Genomic DNA, 8,040 nt, shown 5'->3' with positions numbered 1-8,040 from the left:
CATGAACTTCACTCTGGGCTTTGCTTTGTCTTAAAACTCGCCATATACTAAAAGATATTATTCCTCTAAGTTGGGCCAAAATTGCTCCTCATATTTTCTCCAAAGTCCGACAAACTTAAATTCCTTGATTCACTTGCCCGCCAATCCTTTCGGTACTTCTCATACATGATCTTAAACCCTTACAACCATAAAATAGGCACATATCACTTCAGTGTTCACAATTAATGTAGCACCCCCTTTGGGAGGACACTATTACGAACAAAAGCCAATTTTACACTTACACCGTTTAGAAGGAACTTATGCCAAAAGATATTCACAAATATATTTAATAGCGGAAAAAGGCCCATGCGAAAAAATTTGGAAGTACGGCATTTTTTTTTATTTTTTTTTGTGCGCTCCAAAAATTTTCTTAGATGAAATAAAATAGCAGAGTATCATTTTAAAATGGTAATTCCCTTCTCAAATAGTCAACACATTTAAGAAACTTTGTTTTGAAATTTTATTTCCAAATCAACACCATTACGGGTCCATAAGATGCACAAAACTCAAACTAGTGATTTTCACAAAACTATTATCATCCTTTGTACATAATTACAAGACAAAATACAAATTCAGTATATGGCATGACTTGGGTTAAAAACACACCCTAAAATAGCAAAACCAGTCATCAAGTTTAAGTTACAAGCACATGGTCTTGTTTTCCACAAGCCTTCAAAATTTCATACGTAAGTGCCACATATGTATCATGTACAAGTCCCCAAAAATTTACAAAAACTATATGCATATGCAGATGTGATCTTCACAAGGGCTCCCATAAAGTCTACTCCAAATGGCCATCTTCATACCTCATCTCGCGCATTACCTACGATAGAAAACAACTATCGCTAAGCATGAAGCTTAGTGGTGTATAAACTTTGGGCTTGGAGCCATTAAATTCTCCAATTCCCTTGTTCGCCGTAGGTGGCTCAATAAGGTAACAATAAGCCCAAGTGAACAAGTATATCAAAGTATCGAATACAAACCTTGAAGAGTTTCAAAATATCAATACTAATATTCTAAGGCTCAAGTATTAAGAAAGCTTATAATTCAATTCAAGAGAATTTGTCAAATAACCACTTTCGCCCAATATGTACGTCATGTCATCACACTACGCACAATCAATATCAAGACGGGCCGAAGCCCCGAAATCAAGAAGGACCGAAGCCCATATCAAGAAGGGTCGTCACCCAATATCAAGAGAATCAAGAACCATGTTGAAAGTGGCTTTCCACTCGTACTCGAAAATGGACGAAAATCCATCGTCAAGACGAAATGTAAATCCAAAGTCAAGATGGGCAAGATCCGAATCGAGGGGCATGCCAATATCGATGACTAGTCACCATAACAAGAAGGACAAAGTCCCAACAAGAATGCAAAATGATCAAGCAATTCGTACAAGTGGGCGATTTAGCAAAAGTCTTGCAATACTTGAGACAATAACCATATAATAATATAAGATGAAGAGTAAAGAAATAACTCATCAAGATACTTCAAAATTCCAGAAAAATAAAGATATTTTAAGTTCAAGTTTATACACAAACCTTGGCGTTTTACCACACAACAAGTTCTACCACAACTCGAGGAGTTCAAATCATCTACGCCATAGACCAATCAAAGTCCACTTCGTCAAATAATTCCTCTTAGCTTGTACAAGAGCATATATACCTTAAATACACAAATATCTACTTAAGTTCAAAAGTCCCAGCACATCACAACTAAACACGAAATCAACGAAAATCAGCCCAAACTATCAAAACAGAAATTCTGGACAACGCTACCGTCTTGTATTGTTGCTCAGTTTCGAAGGGGTAAATGGAAAAACTGGACTTTGTGTCCTCAATGAAAGTTGTAGATATATGTCTTAGGGTCTCATAGAAATTCGAATCACCCCTACAGAAATTTTGTACAAAAAGATATGCTCAAAATACTAACAGCAGTCCATGTAGAATGTTCAAAACAGAAATCTGGACAACACCTCCCCCTGCACTTCATCACCCCTTTTCGGGTAGCTAAAGGCAAAACTGGGTTTTACAGCCTTGATGAAAGTTTTAGGTCTATGAAATATCTTTCCAGAACATCTTGAAGCACTCAAAACGGAGCTGTATACAAGGAGTTATGCTAAAAATTCTAACAGCAGTCTCAATCCAAAAACGGGTTTGCAAAACAAAAATCTGGGCAGCAACTCCCTTGATATTCCAGCCCACAAAACAATTCAAAACAACCACCAACCAGTCCAAAAATATTATCATAAAACAGCCACACAAAAATCATATCAAACAGCCCCAAAATATTATCACAAAACAGCCATAAAAATCATACAAAACAGCCCAGTATACGCTTTGTATACGATATTTTCATACACTTTATTCTCCCAATTTCGAAAACAGCAACTTATCAACAACATCAACAATCATTGTACATCATAACTCAACCAATTCCACCCATTTAAATCCAACAAAACAGCCCCCAATCCATAAATTGCAATAAGGCAACAAACGAGTTTATAATGTCATTTTCTCCGTTCTAATCCGTTAAAACTCCAAATAAACACTTTAATAACATAAAATAAATCTTATACATACCTTAGCAGTAGCTCAACCACGAAAATATCCTTCCCCAAGGTCAATATTTAGCTTAAAATGACGATGACAACTCGTACTACACTTTTCTCTTCACGAGCTTTGGGATTCGGAGCTTCGATTTTGATCAAATCTTGGTTTTTTTCTCTCTACTCTCTTCTCTCTCTTTCTCTAGGAGGTTCTGGAAAATCTTGGTCTGTAAATGAAGAAGAGAGCTGAAAATATCCCTTAATGGGCTAAGGGGTTGGGCCTGACCCGACTTGGAATCGGGTTGGGCCGAATTTTGCTGTCCAGCTTGACCTTTCTGCATTAAAACGTCTATACCTCTTTATCCAGATGTCACCTATAAGCCCATAATATATGGTTGGAAAGGTATTTCAATTATCTACAACTTTCATTTTATGAGGTTTCCCAAATTCTCAAATTCGGATGGGGTTACGACCTCCCGAAGTCAGGTCACCCGAAACATAACTTAAAAAAATATTTTTTTTTCTTCTAAAAATTTGAGGTGTTACTTTCAAAAAAGAAAATTTTGGGGTGTTACAATTAAGTAGTTAACACCTACGGAACTCAACGTCCGAACTGCGAGGTGTAACAGTATGAGTAAGCATGAACAAATTCATTTATCCCAAACTTTTAAAAGGCTTTTACCTTTACAAAAAATTAACATTATCCTTATATATGAAAGGAACTAATTATATCCGGATATTATAAATCCGAACCAAAATACACTTTATGTAAAGGGAATATATTTAATTTTTTTAAGAAAATGATATGCAAACTGACAGACATTTTTTTTTCGGGAAATAAACACCAAATAAACAGTTCATGCAAATACTCACACATTAGAATTCGAAGGTCAACCGTATAGCACGGATCCTTAAAACTAGGATGCCTAACACCTTCCGTAGGGGATCACCAGAACCCTTAACTAGAACTTTGGATTAAGAAGGATTTTTCACGGTGTATGAATAAACCCTTCAAAACTGGTTTTCCTAATTTCCTAAAAATTAGCTGGCGACTCTTTGAAAATAAAGTCCGAAAGAGCACCAACGATTTCGAAGTAGCTTTTCCGAGCGCTAACCCCGCTCGCAAAAATCCGAAACGTTATAATGTCTTTGCAATCAATACAGGTATGTGAAATATTTGATGTCTGGGGTGAGGATTTTATGGGTCCGTTTCCCTCGTCTCATACTTTTGAATATATCCTTGTACCTGTGGATTATGTTTCAAGATGGGTTGAAGCCATTCCCACCAAGAAAAATGATGCTCGAACTGTGTGTGATTTTCCCAGGAAAAATATTTTTACCAGATTCAGCACACCATGAGTCATAATTAGTGATCAAGGGACCCACTTACGAATAAACAATTTTCAGCCTTGCTATCAAAATATGGCGTGACTCATAAAACAGGAACACCATATCATGCTCAAACCCAAGGGCAAGTTGAGGTTTCCACCGCGAATTAAAAAGAATACTTGAAAAAACGGTTGGGATCTCAAGGAAAGAATGGACTTTAAAATTAGATGATGCATTATGGGCATATCAAACGGCGTTCAAAATGCCAATTGGTACTACCCCAGATAGATTAGTCTTTGGAAATGCTTGTCATCTGCCTGTTGAATTAGAACACAAAACTTTTTGGGCATTAAAAGTACTGAACTTTGAAGTAAACTCTGCTGGTAAAAATAGATTTTTTTAGGTTAATGAATTGGAAGAGTTGAGATTGGAAGCCTATGAAAATGCCAAAATTTTCAAAGAAAAAAACAAAAAATGGCATGACAATTTAATCTGACAAAGAAGCTTCAAAATTGGAGATCAAGTACTTCTTTATAATAGTTAGACTTAGGCTATTTTTAGGAATATTGAAATCAAGATGGACAGGTCCTTACAATGTTACAGATGTTACTCCATATGGAGCAATTGAAATTCAACACACCAATGGAGAAGACAAGTTTAAGGTAAATGGTCACAGGTTAAAGTTGTATTTCGGAGAAAATTTTGATCAACAACCATTTGTCACTTTGATAGACTGATAAAGTCTAGAGTTACTAAGTCAAGCTGGCGATGTTAAACTCAGAACTATGGTTCCTTAAATTCTTGCCCGTAGCCATTGAGGGAAAAGCAATCGAACCTCATAAGTCCAATATATAATTGCATAAAAATTCGCCTAACTAATTAATCTGGTTAATATCCAGATTTTTGTACAACCAGAACATTTCATGAAGGCCTCTATAAATATAGTGTCACCTACACAGGAGTAATTCCATGGTGATTGGTATGCCTAAGTAACTGGTTAGTTAATGATTTAATTGTGCAAATTAATTATTGGCTCAAGTAAATATTTTGGTATAGAAAACGTTAGCCTTCATCCATGAGATCGGGGTATCACTACCAGTAGGGGCCCGCTTCCATAATAGACTTTGAAACCTCGCCTTCCCTTTCGTATTTAAACCATAATCAAATGACTGTAAATAAAATAAAAAGTGCTTTTATTATTTTGTCAAAAAAAAAATTTACCTTTCATATACAGTGATAGTTCATTTTTCAATGTATGAATTTTAATTATATTAGCTTATTATACCATATTTTAACCCAAATTTTTTTTTAATATATATATATATATATATATATATAAACCAAGGGAAAAATAACTAGATGTAGCCTATATTTTTATATTACTTTACTAACTATTTGTGTGGGTATATAATATGAATATTATATTATAATATACATAACATAGTAATAATTTTATAATAACAAGTGTGGTTTCTTGTAGAAGAATAAGAAATGAGTAATTTCAATCATACATTAATGTGTCAGACAAACAAGATGAAAAGTTCTACTTGCTATGCCAGCCCCACGTGAAACAGCAGATCTATATATATATATATATATATATATATATATATATATATATATATATATATATATATATATATATATATATATATATGTGTGTGTGTTTAATTCTTTTTAAAAAACAAATACATAATAAAAAAAATTAATAAATTGGTGATTGTAGGGGAAAGTACAATTCGGTTTTTGTTTTCCTTTCAGAAAGGCTCTATGTGGAACGGTACGATTCAATTTTCTATTGTATTTAATGACGGTACGATTCAATTTTTCTATTGTATTTAATACTAAGCGGTAACTTTTACCTTTTTCAAAATGAAAAGTCAAAAACAATCATGACAGGTTGTCACCTAATTCTCTCTCTTTCTTTATAAATAACAAGTACGACATTTTCATACATAATTATATACCTGTAGTTATATGTATATTATTTTAATTTTTTTTTTAAAAGTTATAATATATTTCACAACTTAGTAACCATTTATTTTTATTATTTTAAAAAAATGAAAACGGAAAAAAAAAAAGGGAAAATACAAGGAAAAGAAGGAGAGGTGGAGCAAAATCTAAGTGTCAGTACTGTTTAGTACTTGCTTGGGAAAAACTTACGAACTTGACTACAAGTTAATAAATGTAGGTTTCTTTATTGCTTTTTCACCATAAGCAAACAACCATTCTCTTTTCTTTCTCTTCACATGTAACCTTCATACAGTATTTTATTCTCCTTCTCTCTTCCTTTATAATGCCTTACCTTCTTCTCTATCTACATTAAATGTCACGACCCAACCCGCCATGACTGGCACCTAACTAAATCCTAGTGGGCGAACCAACACACAAGACATCTATCCATTCAAATCCGGTTTTATATTAACCAAGCTAATCAGTTATTACTCATTCAAATCTCAAATGAACACAATCAGTCATGTCATAAAATACTGACATAAGTGCGGAAGTTCTAACTATTACAAAAAATCCCCAAAACTCGAAAGTCATCGTACAGGACTCTAATCTAAAACATGTCTAAGGAATGAATCTGACTAATAAATATCCATAATGTCCAGAGTAAGAAAAGACATAATAAGAAGAAGATCTCTGGGCAGCCTGGAATGGGAAGAAGCTCACTCTAAATCTATCAACAAACGTCCTCCACGCTAGATGTGAGGGCGGGTAGCAGTCTCCATATCACAATCTGCACTCAAAAGAATGCAGCAAGGTAGTATCAGTACAAACACTATGTACTGGTAGATATCATAGGCCGACTAAGATTAGTATCATGCATAATTCATAAAATCAATAGAATAAACAAGCCAGTCAACAGACATAAATATCAATAAACCACATTAAGTCAACCAAGGATAATCACAATCAAATCACCAAGAATGGCAAGAATCACAATCACGTAAGACACAACGGAAATAAGTTTACCACAATAACCACACTCATTGTACACAAGTGCTAACTGGTGTCATTGCTCAGTAGTCATGACCTGCAGGGGACCCATGGTGTCTATGTACCACTCGTTCCGGAATACTCCTCGGTCCCGAGCACAAACCTCCGCTCCGAAACGAACCTCGGACGCGAGACATATCAACGTACCTCTCGTTTTCGAAACTAAGCTCGGACCACGAGCCCAAAATCTAGGTCACATATGTGCCTTTCCATACCTCTTTACAAAACAATATTTCTTACCTTCTCAATATCAATGCTCAAATCATCATCCCATGTCACAATACCGTCGAGAAGATCATATTAGCTTCTCATCATAATACAACCACTACAGAATCAACAGACAGGAATAGTGGCACGAAGCCTACACAATCACTCGATCACAATCACATAGGAATTTAGTCACACAATCTCATGCATGAAAACTAGACATGCTTTCTCCTAAAGAATTTACAAACATACAATCAACTAACCAAAGTCTAACTCAAATAGACCGTAACCAACCTCAATGTAGAGCTGGAACAACGCAAGTCACTCTGCTACAGCCTTTCCTTTCCTTAATGCCTCAGAACGCTCAAAGTCTAGAACTAGAAGGCTCAATGAGTCATAATACTCAAATCACAAGTACCAATACAATAATACCCTTCCCCTTACCCCATTCCAAGGGGTGGATGAGTTTCTAGGTGATAAAAAACCTATCAAGGCCCTTAGTAATCATTAAACATCAATTTATAACAATATTCTATCAATATTCCCACTACAAGTAGTTTTTAGGGTCAAGACACCATTTTTATAGAACCCTAGGTCTCCAATCACTTAGTATAATGACCGTAAATGTTTAATTCATAATTGTTGACACCCAATTTTGGCCCTCTGTATTTAAAAATTAACTTCTTTAGGCTTCCTAGTCATTAAATAGCACAAAATACTGTTTTTATACATTTTTTAACTTTAATATAATTTATTGATGATTGTCCTTATTTTTAAATAATAGGAATTTTTATCAATTTATTTTTTCATTTTAAATAATTATTTTGTTACAATCGTTTGTATATAAACAAGATGCTAATACAGTTTTACATCAATTAATTAGCAGGTCTCCTTAATTCAAATTACATTTTTTA

General features: G+C 34.4%; 1 long non-coding RNA gene across 1 annotated transcript; it reads right to left on the bottom strand.

Annotated features, from left to right (window-relative positions):
- Positions 1-231: 231 nt before the first annotated feature.
- LOC132633953 (uncharacterized) lies at positions 232-2,785 on the bottom strand. Its single transcript, XR_009579967.1, has 3 exons — positions 2,622-2,785; positions 1,581-1,704; positions 232-862 (listed from the first exon to the last, which is right to left on the bottom strand). It is a non-coding gene; the product is annotated as an uncharacterized LOC132633953 (long non-coding RNA).
- Positions 2,786-8,040: the final 5,255 nt, after the last annotated feature.

The sequence above is a fragment of the Lycium barbarum genome, chromosome 3, assembly GCF_019175385.1.
Source record: "Lycium barbarum isolate Lr01 chromosome 3, ASM1917538v2, whole genome shotgun sequence".
NCBI classification, from domain to species: domain Eukaryota; kingdom Viridiplantae; phylum Streptophyta; class Magnoliopsida; order Solanales; family Solanaceae; genus Lycium; species Lycium barbarum.
Note: the sequence above shows the minus strand (reverse complement) of the source record. Positions and strands in the feature narration are given on the sequence as shown.